At 49.3% G+C, this 10,727-nt stretch overlaps 1 pseudogene; it reads right to left on the bottom strand.

Annotated features, from left to right (window-relative positions):
• Positions 1–10,037, bottom strand: part of LOC111960979 (zinc finger protein 423-like) — an 88,808-nt pseudogene extending 78,771 nt beyond the window's left edge.
• Positions 10,038–10,727: the final 690 nt, after the last annotated feature.

Genomic DNA, 10,727 nt, shown 5'->3' with positions numbered 1-10,727 from the left:
TCCTCAGCAGCATCTCCAGGTGGGACTTGAGATGGGCTTGAAAGCCTCGAAGCTGCTGAAGCGCAGGTCACACTGGTTGCAGGGGAAGTCTCCATTGGACCCTGCCGTGGTGGAGTCCCAGCCAGCCTATGGCGTTTGGGGGAGGAGATCTCCACATCAGAGGAGGCGGGCTGAGTTCCGCCACCTTTGCTTGCCGCTTGTTATTGGCCAGTGGGATGTTCTTTGTGTGCTCCTTGATGTGCTTGGTAAGCTTGAGCAGGGAGCCGAAGATGGCGAGTTGGGCAGTAAGGACAGGAGTAGACCTCCATGAAGGACTGGGAGGGCTGCAGGACGGGAGACTCCATCTTGGGCATGCCTCCTCCACTGCAGTGGGTCTGCTGGATGTGCTCTGTGAGTGAGGACTCCGTGAGGAAGCCCATGGAGCACTGGTTGCAGAAGAAGGCGTGGTTGCCCTCCCAGGTGGTGGAGCCTGCGACCATTCCTCCGGGCAGACAGTGGGACACACGGATGTGCTCCTGCAAGTGTTGATGTCTGCAAACAGTCTGGGCAGTAGTTGCAGTGAAAGGCTGACACGTTGGTGAACTGAAGCAGGGGGAAGGCCACTGAGGCGCCTGCACTGCCTCTGTGGGCTTTGCGGATGTGTTCGTTGAGGTTGTAGAGCGTGGGAAGGGTGTCCAGGCACAGCTGGCAGGTGTGGTTCTGCTGGGGCTTGTCTGCATGGATGGTCTTCAGATGAATCTCCAGAACGGCCAGGCTGTTGAAGTCTCTCTTGGAGAGGTGGCAGCTGTAGGTCACCTTGGCCATCCAGTGACCCCCGTCGTCATGGTCAGAGTTCGGGGCCAGCTTGCGCCGGCTCTGGATGGGCTTCAGGTGAGTCTGGGGGTGATCTTCTCTTGGTGTTTTTGAGCATGAAGAAGAAGAAAGAAATAAAATGAGAGATAATAAGTAGAGAAGTGGGAGGGAGAAAGAATAGTGAAGGAAGAAGAGAAGAAAAAAAACTCCTGGCACATGTGGTCATTCTGGCGAATTCTAAATCTATTAATGCTAATGCAATCCCTCCGACTGCAACAGAATGTGAGAAATCACTTTTGAGAAAGGAGATTATAGTCATTAAATAGCCTTAATCCTCAGAAGTGTGGCTGTCGGAAAATGGAAGATCACATGGCTTTTAGAGGGCTTTTGTCATCGGTCCGCCGGGGGACTTGGCAAGAGCACTAAACAGGGTAAGAAATTTCAATGAAAAGTTAAATTAGAAAAGAAACAGAAAATAAAGAGGGGGAAAGGCGAGGGGGAAGCCGGGAGAAAACCGAGAAAATACTGGAATGGGCACGCAAACACATGCTGCTCCCATGTCTCCTCACTCCAGCGTTCCCAAGCACACCCCTGATGGCTTCTCTGTCTTTATCTCGCTCTCCCCGTCCGTTCCACCCTCCGTCCGCCCATGTCTTTCATGTTGTTACTCATTACTGAATTAACAGGCTACAGTCATGGCTGCCCCTGGCGCTGGCCTTCACCTCCGCTGCCATGGCCCAGGTGGAGGGGTGGGGCCAGGCAGGGAGGAGGGAGGGCCTGGCAGATGGAGACACTGCAGTCCAGAGGAAGAACGGCCATCCTGCCTCCAATCAGGGCCCAGTAATTGGAACTGGCCGAACAAAACACATGGCCACAGACGAAGGCCCCAACTGAGCTCTACCTGAGCACGAGCATAGTGGTAGGGGATGGATGGAGCAGGGATGGCCACTTTGGTCTGAGTTTCAAGAGGACGCCCCATGCTGCCCCACCCCCCACCTCGCTCTATCCAGACTGGGCCGGCCTGATGACGCCTGTCCCCTCTCTAATAGGCTGGCCAGCCAGCCGGCATGCCGAGGCCGGAGCGTGGAGGAAACGCGGTAATGAAGACATGCCCAGCCTGTCGTCCCCAGCTCTAGCCTGCTCTTCCCCTCATCAGAGACAAGGACAGAGGTCCGTCTCCCCGTGTACCCCATCCCAAAACCATGCCACCCCTGAGAAGCCGCTGTAGCGGCGTCTCCTCTGATGTGCAATGGAAACACAGCCCCAGAAAGCAAAAAGCCAGGCTGTTCATTAGAGCAGGACGGCCTCCCTCTGTTTCCACGTGATGTCCACAACACTGACTGGCAGACAGAGACTGCCTTCCTTCATGTCCAAACAATGTGATCATTAATAATCTGTTCTATCAACTGTACTGCCACTAAAGCTGCTCCATATGCATATGGAGATAATCTGCAGTGTCAACGTGCTCCTCCTGGGGGGAAGAAAAAATAGCAAACAGCCAGCTTGACTGGGCTGACATCTCTCTGCTGAGACTTGATTAAAAGCAGGGGGTCTGTTTCTATCCTATTCTAGAAAACAGTCGTCTGTAGTCACTCAGGCCTTGAACAACCGTGGTGTGTCTGTTATTTATGCTGTACACATCATTTCAATACCACACAACATGGTTTGGACTAGGACAAAAACAAAGTGGGTGACCATTGAATCAATATTTATGGATGATCGTAATGAAGAGTAACAGCAAGGGCCATAGCTGCTGCCACCCCCCAGTGGGTCAGAGACAACAGGAATCAGGTAACAAGACTGGCCCTACTGAGGGAGCAGTGGGTAACGCGGAGGTATTCTCTAATAAGACTACTGTACAGTATGTGTGTATGTTTATCATATGGGCTCACCTCGTCACATTCCCCTGCTCTCCACTCACACCCCTCCTCCCTAATTAACATTTCCACCTTTCACTCTGGCTCCCTGCCCAAACTTCCACCAAGCCCCCTGCCTGGCTCCCAACCCCAACCCCATCCCCTTGGCCCCCTTCCCATGGCCCCAGGCAGCAGAGACGCACCGTAGGGGGCAGAAAAACAACTTCCACCCAGGTCTCTGACAGGGCAGCGCAGCACGCAGGCCAGACAAGCCTGGAGCAACGGACAAGCCGACAGGGGGAATGAAACTTTCAAGAGGAGAACCTCTCCCCATTTTCCAGCTCCTTCCGTCCTTCCTTCTCACCTCTTCTCCCCTCTTCCTTCCTCCCACTATCAATCCATCATTTCCAAACTTTTCCAGCGTTAAACTATCAACCTAAATCTTGTGGTATGCTATGCTATAACTCATTCCTCAGTCAAATACTGTATCACAACACACACTGTGACTTCTGATGGGGTCTGAAGCCATGTAGGGTTGTTGTTGACCATCAAAATGTTTAAATCTCCCTCTTTCGCAAAAGTACACACATTTATCTCCCTAGAACTAGTCTGTCTCTAGAGGTCTCCAGTCCACTGCTGTCCCTCAAACCCATGGGACGCAGTCTGTCAGGGACCTGAGTACTGGAGGACACACAGACACAGGGTGGGTGATGTCAGAGTGGAGGCAGTCTGTCAGGGACCTGAGTCCTGGAGGACACACTCACACGCTGCCCAAAGCTCATATGGAGCATTTGGCGCCCAAAAGTGCCCAAGCAGCCGGCCACATTCCCAGGGCAGAAGGTGAGGGGCAGGGGGCGTCGGGGTGAGGGGGGCATGGGGCGGAAACAGCTGACAGGCCTCTCCTCTCTTCACCGCCCAAGAGACATTCAGGTGACAGGAGGGGAACTGGGACAACCATGGGTGAGGTTGACCATTATGAGTCACTCAGTCCTATAGAGACAACCTTGAACCACTAAGGACCTCCATCACCCCTCGTACAGTGCATTCTGAAAGTATTCAGACGCAATTACTTTTCTCACTTTTTACATTACAGCCTCATTCTAAAATGTACTACAGATTTTTTTTCTTATCAATCTACACACAATACCCCATAATGCCAAACGAAAACAGACTTTTAGAAATATTTGCAAAATTAAAAATCAAAAACAGAAATACCTTAATTAATTACATTAAGTTCAGACCCTCTGCTATGAGACTTGAAATTGAGCTCAGATGCATCCTGTTTCCATTGATCATCCATGAGATGTTTCTATAACTTGATTGGAGTCCACCTGTGGTAAATTCAATTGATAGGACATGATTTGGAAAGGCACACACCTGTCTATATAAGGTCCCACAGTTGACAGTGCATGTCAGAGCAAAAACCAAACCATAAGGTCGAAGGAATTGTCCGTAGAGCTCTGAGACAGGATTGTGTCGAGGCACAGATCTGGGGAAGGGTACCAAAACATTTTTGCAGCATTGAAGGTCCTCAAGAACACAGTGGCCTCCATCATTCTTAAATGGAAGAAGTTTGGAACCACCAAGACTCTTCCTAGAGCTTGCCGCCCGGCCAAACTGAGCAATCGTGGGAGAAGGGCCTTGGTCAGGGAGGTGACCAATAACTTGATGGTCACTCTGACAGAGCTCCAGAGTTCCTCTGTGGAGATGGGAGAACCTTCCAGAATGACAACCATCTCTGCAGCACTCCACCAATCAGTCATTTATGGTAGTGGCCAGATGGAAGCCACTCCTCAGTAAAAAGCACGACAGCCCGCCTGGAGTTAGCCAAAAGTCAAGTAAAGGACTCTCAGACTATGAGAAACAAGATACTCTGGTCTGATGAAACCAAGATTGAACTCTTTGGCCTGAATACCAAGCACCAGGAAACCTGGTGCCATCCCTACAGTGAGCATGGTGGTGGCAGCATCATGCTGTGGCGATGTTTTTGAGAGGCAGGGACTGGGAAAATAGTCAGGATCGAGAGCAAGATGAAGAGAGCAAAGTATGGAGAGATCCTTGATGAAAACCTGCTCCACAGTGCGCAGGACCTCAGACTGGGGGCGAAGGTTCACCTTCCAACAGGACAACAACACTAAGCACACAGCCAAGACAATGCAGGAGTGGCTTCGAGACAAGTTTCTGATTGTTCTTGAGTGACCCAGCCAGAGCCCGGACTTGAACCCAATCAAACATCTCTGGAGAGACCTGAAAATAGCTGTGCAGCGACGTTCCCCATCCGACCTGACAGCGCTTGAGAAGATCTGCAGAGAAGAATGGAAGAAACTGCCCAAATACAGGTGTGCCAAGCTTGTAGCCCCATACAGAAGAAGACTCGAGGCTGTAATCGCTGCAAAAGGTGCTTTGACAAAGTACTGAGTAAAGGGGCTGTATACTTATGTAAATGTGATATAAAAACCAGTTTTTGCTTTGTCATTATGGGGTATTGTGTGTAGATTGATGAGTGGGGGAAAAAACGATTTAATACATTTTAGAAGAAGGCTGTAACGTAACAAAATGTGGAAAAAGTCAAGGGGTCTGAATACTTTCCGAATGCACAGTATGCCAAACAAAAACCATTGACTGCAAAGTTTAACAAACCATACAACTCTATGCACAAGGACTACTTCTAACAACTTACACTGAAAATGGAAGTTTGGTAACTGAATCTTGGTACAATCTCACTCAGTTTGTTATGCCTACAGATTTTCAGAAAACTCTGTTAAATATCTGCTCCGAATTAAGATTAAACGATGTCTGCAGAAAGAATGGGGTGTCAGCAATTTTTGGCGGAGGGGAGTTATTGAACTACATGAAGTGATTCAGATTTACACCGGGTAAAGTTACTACATAACTAGAAAGTAACGTCCAATAGAATTCATAGAATTGTGAATGTGCGTCGAGAGAGAGAGAGGGAGACCGACCGTGATTGGTTAAGATGAGTTTGACTCAAGTCTTGGTCGGTCTGTGAGAGCTGCAGGAGCCAGCACTGTTAAACAGCTGCACATTAATTACATGTGAAGTGTACCAAAACAAGCCTTGCTACAGAGGCCATGTGGAGGAAGACGGCAGGCATCTGGTTCCTCTTTCTCCCTCTCTCCCCCTACTCCATCCTGCACTCTCTACCTCTACTTCTACTCTCTCTCTGCCCATCTCTTCTTCTCGTCCCTCTCCAACCTTGCCTCTCTCTCGCTCTACCTCGCGCTCTGCCTCTCAGTCCCTCTCCCTTGCCTGTGTCACAGTGGTATAGAGGTGTGTGAGTAACAGTTTCGGAATGTTCCCTCTGTCAATGGGAAACTGTGGTGTGATCCATGGATGAAATCAACACCACAAACCTTCAACAGACCCTGCTTTGCTCAACCGCTATGGTTTCACCTGCCACCATAGCTGCACCACCACGTCTTCTGTTACAGTCAGCCTTTTGTCCGGCTATGGTGCTCTTATTCTCTGTGATCTGAGCGTCCTCTCTTTCCCTGGGCTTTAGGCAGACCCCACCGAAGCGTTTTCTCCGTCGTTCAGCCCTCAACCGCTCCCCTATGATCAAACACATCCATTCTCTNTCTCTTTCCCTGGGCTTTAGGCAGACCCCACCGAAGCGTTTTCTCCGTCGTTCAGCCCTCAACCGCTCCCCTATGATCAAACACATCCATTCTCTCACAGCTCACCAGGTCCTCTCGTTGCACGTACCCCTCTTCCCTCTCTCCTGACTATACTCCAGGGCTTTTCAATAGGTTGTGACTCACGTCTTATGACGCTGTTCTGTTCTGTAGGGTTATGAGTCAGACACCGTGTTGGTCTCTGTGCTGTGACTAAGGTGTATGCTGAGGATTTTCTAGGTTAGAGCCGTTCTCTCTGCATCATTCAACAGAGCTCAATCAACTAAACCTCATTATTAAAAATAGCCGGCATCGCCGGCGGCAGGTTCAGAATAGGAGGAGTTTAGTGGAGGGGTTAGCGTGTGTACTCAGAAGGAGGGGCCTTGGGATAGAGGAGTTACCAGGAGACATCACTTACGTAATGTAACTCCTATCTATCTGTGGGATGACAGCCATGTCCACTCAGAAATCTAACAAGAGACATATGGTCCTTTAGTAAACACAAATGGAGTATGAAACAAACAGCCCTTTACATACTGTCCAGGCCTGGCTAAGAACACCAAAACAAAATCTGCTTCAGAAAATCAGCTACCCCAACAACTAGGGACATTGCCACCTAGAGTCTGCCTTGGAGAATACAAGGCAGTGGATGGTGCCAAAATGCTTCCACAGTATACTGCCCCAAACATGCATCCATATATCCACTGAATGAGATGGGGGAAATACATTACACCACTACATTGTGTCAGTCAAATAACAAATAGACAGACAAAATGTCCTCATGTTGTGAGCGACTACAACCAGACTAACGTACACTCTCTGTACCTCTACCAGTGGAGCAGAGCTAGTTGTCATTCTGCCAGTTTTCCTGTTCCTCTGAGGTTACCCCATGTTTGTAGACCCCCCACCCCCACCCTGGTGTAGTAGGGCCTGTAAATAAGTCATGCAGGCAGCTGGAGCTGAGCAGAAGCAGTAGGCTGAGCTGTGTGGTTTCAGATGGGGAGATGGAGGCAGAGAGGCAGGCAGCAGCAGCCTGGGCTGAGAGATGGGGGTTAGGACTGGGGCTCCTGGGAGGCTTGAGCCCCAGGGGACCCAAAGCACAGGCAGAGAGAGGCGGGTACCTCCTGCCCACTGCAACACCATGGGAGCCCCCGGCACCCCTGGGGAGGTGCGGCACTGAGAGGAACACCTGCACCTGCCATTAGTGACACACTGAGGGAGTAGAGCACAGACGGTGAGCGGGACCCACGCACACACTGGTAGATACACACACACAGACGCACGGACACACACAGGCACCTACTGTACACACAGCGAGATACAAACACAGGCACACACAGAGACACACACACAGCGAGCGATAGAGAGAGGGAGGGAGCAGGTGAAGGAGACACCTGGATGGCCCTGGTACTGTCACTGTGCACGGTGAACAAGGACAGGATAATCACCATTGTATTAATCTCTCTCTCCCCAGGGTGACACCAGTGCACCCAGCTGGGGTTCAAGGACAGAGCGAGAGCTCCACCTCAACACTGTCATTACACCACCTCTACCTGTCACACAGACAGAGAGGACAGAGAGAGAGAGCTCCACCTCAACACTGTCATTACACCACCTCAACCTGTCACACAGACAGAGAGGACAGAGAGAGAGTTATTTAACACATTCTTTATCTTAAGAAGAGAAGTAATTTTGCTACTTATCTCTGTTAAGGAACTATGAATATTTTTTCCATTCCCACTTACCCACTCCTTATATTTATGTGTTATACAAAAGGTATGCACTTGCAGATTTGGTGGAAATAGAATGAATGTGATGAAATCGATCCACTCGAAAATGTAGATGCCTGTGCAGGAGCAATCTCTCAAAAAAAAACTGCAGGGGTTTTGGGTCATTTTTTGTTAAAAAACATGAATTATGAATTTTAGCTTGGAGCTAGGAAAAAACCTCTTGCTCTAAAAGACTGTAAATAGAGATATTACATGGAAGCTAAAGGCAACAGAGAGAAAGATGCCATCAGCAGCAAACCAATCAGGGAGAGTAATTACTTACAGGTACGAGCCGCAAATTTAATAAAGAAGTATGAACAAGACCAAGGAAATGGACAAAGCTGGAAAGAAAAGATGTTGGGAAATATCTGTTGAGAGAAATTGTACAGGACAGGGGGAGCAGGAGAAACTAACAATTAAGCCTATAATATGCTACAGATCAAACCAGTAAAACGCTGTTTTCTTGAGTACATAAAATCCTAACTATAAATGCTTATTTGAGGCCAAAACGTAGTACCACCTGCATTGTGTGTGTGTGCATTCTGTTGCTAGTGCGTGAGTGTGTGCTGTATTTATTGTGGGTAACTATGTAAGCGTGATGAGTGCGGAACAACTCTGTTTCTTCAATACAGTTAAGCCTGTACCCCACTGTCTACCACAGCTGGGGTGTCTGGACATCCCCTCCCTAATTGTAGCCATTCCCTCCCATGTCCTCCTCTCATGCCTTTGTGGTCCGTGTCAGGATAAGAGTCAATCCTGACACAAGTTTTAAACCCGGCAAACACAGCGAGCGAGAGAGGGCTCGGCGAGCCCAATAAAGAGAGGGGATTGAAAACCAAAAAGGGCCTTAACTGGGGTGAAATTCTTTGGCTGACCACAATGAAAAGCGTGGCCCCTGACAGGCTGTTCTCTGATGTTGAGCCGAGTGGAGGTAGAGAGCAGAGGGGAGAGCTGCTTCACGACTGACATGCGTACGCCGGTGTCCTGCGAGCCCAGCCTTGTACTGCACCACATCACACCAACATACAAAGGAGCACATTGCGTTGAGCATCGAAGAAGAAGAAAGAAATTAAAATGAGAGATAATTAAGGAGAAAGTGGGAGGAGAAAGAATATATGAAGGAAGAGAGAAGAAAAAAACTCCTTGGGCACCATGTGTGTCATTCTGGCGAATTCTAAATCTATTAATGCTAATGCAAATCCCTCCGACTGAAACATTAATGTGAGAAATCACTTTTGAGAAAGGAGATTATAGTCATTAAATAGCCTTAATCCTCAGAAGTGTGGCTGTCGAAAATGGAATGATCACATCTTTTAGAGGCTTTGTCATCGGTTCCGCCGTGTGGACTTTGGCAAGCACTAAAACAGGGTAAAAATTTCAATGAAAAAGTTAAATTAGAAAAGAAACAAATAATAAAGAGGGAAAGCAGAGGGGAACCGGGAAAAACGAGAAAATACTGGAATGGCAACGCCAACACATTGCTGCTCCCATGTCTCCTACTCCACGTTCCCAAGCACACCCTATGGCTTCTCTTCTTTACTCGCTCTCCCCGTCCGTTTTCCACCTTCCGTCCGCCCAGTTTCATGTTGTTACCATTACTAATTAACGAGCTTACAGTCATGTGCCCCTGGCGCTGGCCTTCACCTTTCCGACTGCCATGGCCAGTGGGGGTGGGCCAGGCAGGAATGGGAGGCCTGGCAGATGGAACACTGCAGTACCAGAGGAAGAACGCCATCCTGCCTCCAATCAGGCCCAGTAATTGAGAACTGGCCGAACAAAACCACATGGCCACAGACAAGGGCCCCAATGAGCTCTTACCTGAGCCGGAGCATAGTGGTAGGAGATGGATGGAGCAGGATGGCCACTTTGGTTCTGAGTTTCAAGATGACGCCCCATGCTGCCCCACCCCCACCTCGCTCTATCCGGACTGGGCCGGCCTGATGACGCCTGTCCCCTTCTCTAAATAGCTGGCCACCAGCCGGCATCGAGGCCGGACGTGGAGGAACGCCGTAATCGAAGACATCCCAGCCTGTCGTCCCCACTCGTAGCCTGCTTCTTCCCTCATCAGAGACAAGGAACAGAGTCGGTCTTCCCCGCTGTACCCCATCCCAAAAAACCCATGCCCCCTGAGAAGCCGCTGTAGCGGCGTTCTCCTCTGATGTGCAATGAGAACACAGCCCCAGAAAAGCAAAAAAGCCAGGCTGTTCATTAGAGCAGACGGCCTCCCTCTTTCCACGGTGAGTCCACAACCACTGACTGGCAGACAGGAGACTGCGCTTCCTTCATGTCCAACAATGTGATCATTAATAATCTTCTATTCAAACTGTACTGCCATAAACTGCCTCTCAATTGCATATGGAGATAATCTGCAGTTGTCAACTGCTCCTCCTCGGGGAAGAAAAAATAGCAAACAGCCAGCTTGACGGCGACATCTCTCTGCTGAGACTTGATTAAAACAGGGGGTTTCTGTTTCTATCCTATTCTAGAAAAACAGTCGTCTGTAGTCACTCAGCCTTGAAACAACCGTGGTGTGTCTGTTATTATGCTTACAACAGTCACGCAAATACCACACAACATGGTTTGGTACTAGACAAAAACAAAGTGGTGACCATTGAATCCAATATTTAGGAATGATCGTAATGAAGAGTACAGCACGCCATAGCTGCTTGCCACCC

This window comes from Salvelinus sp. IW2-2015, linkage group LG4q.1:29 (assembly GCF_002910315.2).
Source record: "Salvelinus sp. IW2-2015 linkage group LG4q.1:29, ASM291031v2, whole genome shotgun sequence".
NCBI lineage: Eukaryota > Metazoa > Chordata > Actinopteri > Salmoniformes > Salmonidae > Salvelinus > Salvelinus sp. IW2-2015.
Note: the sequence above shows the minus strand (reverse complement) of the source record. Positions and strands in the feature narration are given on the sequence as shown.